Source organism: Plectropomus leopardus, chromosome 5, assembly GCF_008729295.1.
Source record: "Plectropomus leopardus isolate mb chromosome 5, YSFRI_Pleo_2.0, whole genome shotgun sequence".
Classification (NCBI taxonomy): Eukaryota; Metazoa; Chordata; class Actinopteri; order Perciformes; family Serranidae; genus Plectropomus; species Plectropomus leopardus.
Window position 1 is genome coordinate 30164539 of NC_056467.1, and position 2107 is coordinate 30166645.

At 34.7% G+C, this 2107-nt stretch overlaps 1 non-coding gene across 1 annotated transcript; it reads left to right on the top strand.

Annotated features, from left to right (window-relative positions):
* The first annotated feature begins 653 nt into the window (after nucleotides 1-653).
* LOC121943822 lies at nucleotides 654-817 on the top strand. Its single transcript, XR_006105871.1, has one exon. It is a non-coding gene; the product is annotated as a U1 spliceosomal RNA (small nuclear RNA).
* The last annotated feature ends 1290 nt before the right edge of the window (nucleotides 818-2107 follow it).

Genomic DNA, 2107 nt, shown 5'->3' on the forward strand with positions numbered 1-2107 from the left:
GCTCCATTTGTATTTGAAAACAGAGATACTTTGTCATGAACACATAAGCATGAGCACATAATCCGTTCACCTCTTAGGTGTTTAAAAAATAAGTACACATTTGTATTTATTGCATGTTTGTTCTTATTGTTGTTAGTTACACACAGAGAATATTATAAATGTGTTTAGTAAACTGTGTTGTTCCCATTCCAGACCAGTGGGAGGCAGTATTGTAAGTTGCCCACCAGCAGTAAACAAAGAAACAGGAAGTGGTTGTACTGTGAGAAACACATGTGGGTTTTTTATTCTTTACTTCGAATTTCTAAAGTGGATCAAACAACTTTTGATTGCAGTTTGATTCAGCTTTGTCTCATTTCTACTTGTTGTACAGCTGTTGATCATTTGTTTGAGGTAAAATAGATAAAACTGGTGATTTTTAGATTAGCTTCTGCTATGGAAACACTGCATTGCATGCTGGGATAGGTGCTGATTTTCCTCAAGTTAAACGTAAATGATCTTTGTCAGCCTTAATATGAAGTGATTCTGTATTAGATCTCAGTAGATGATCAGCTCCTGTATAGTCTGTGGTTTTGGCGAATTCTATATATTTGTCGCTCCATCAGTCAACATTGTGCGTGTGTGAATGAGTGCCCTGTCTGTGAGCTGTACAATTCATACTTACCTGGCAGGGGAGATACCATGATCAAGAAGGTGGTTCACCCAGGGTGAGGCTCAGCTATTGCACTCCGGTTGAGCTGACCTCTGCGAATTCCCCAAATGTGGGAATCTCGACTGCATAATTTCTGGTAGTGGGGGACTGCGTTCGCGCTCTCCCCTGATAACATGTTAAATACAATTGAAAGTCAGAATTTTAATGCAGATGTCTTTCTATAAGTAATCAATATTATTCTTAGTCACATATAACAGCCTGTACAGGAGAAATATTTGGGTATCTCATGTTCAAAAGTGGAAAAACAGCATATGTGGGCAGATTTGTTCCCATCTGTGTTATGTCATTTAATGTTGTAATATTTGATCATTAGTTGTTATAACATTAATGTGTGAGCATCATTTACATATTACAGCTGGTCAAAATGGAGCCAGTTAAAACTACCTTTGTACCACCGATCAGTTTAATTTACATACAGTTTTGTATTTAAAACCTTATTCTATAAAGTAGCTAACTACTCTTGTAACTAGCTGTCAGATAAAGGTAGTGGAGTAAAAAGTACATTTCCCTCTTAAATGTATTGAAGTAGAAGTACAAAGTAACATAAATGAAGATACACTTACTGAAGTATCGCTTATTGAAGTATTGCAATTTATGCGTGAATACAAGCACGTTAAAAATCATGTTTTTTGAAAAAAAATGTCTGCCACTGGTAGGTACAGTATTTGTTGTCCACAGATTTACATTGTTATCTATCTATCTATCTGTCTATCTGTCTGCCTGAGCCTTGAGCATTTAAAAAAAAGTCTTAGGTTTTCAACTTTTGTTCAGAATATTAATTCATATGGAGAGTTGCTGTTGGTATATGAATGACTTGAGTGCTATTTAAAATGAAAGGTTTTGTTTAATAGCCTTTAAAAAATGTGATAATAGCCCATTTTCCTTTGTGTAAAATTATTCTACATGGAAGTGCATTTGTTGTGCAACTCCACTTTTTCTAACAATTGAATTTCAATTTCAATTTTGAAATTGAAATAAAAACAGCAATGACATATTTTGGACTAAATGTGCTTCTGTTTTGTTAAACTGCATAGTATAGCCACACCTTTAATAAATGTGTACAGTAAACACCTACCCACATTAAAGTAGTGTACAGATTCAACAGTGCTTTTCCAGTCATGTCCTCAACACAAGAGACTCCTGAGAAATCCTTACTGAACTTACTCTTACTAATATTAAATACAGTTTGAAGCTCATTTGTTGTGCATCTCAACTTTTTGTAACAATTGATATGCACCATATACCAGTTTTGAAACTGAAATAAAAACAGCAATGAAATATTTTTGACTAACTGTGCTGCTGTTTTGTTAACCCTTAGGTCCCCCTTTAAAAAAATTGTACTCTTCGTCCTTAAATGCAATTGTGCATGTCCGTCAATCAACCGTCATAAATTTATAA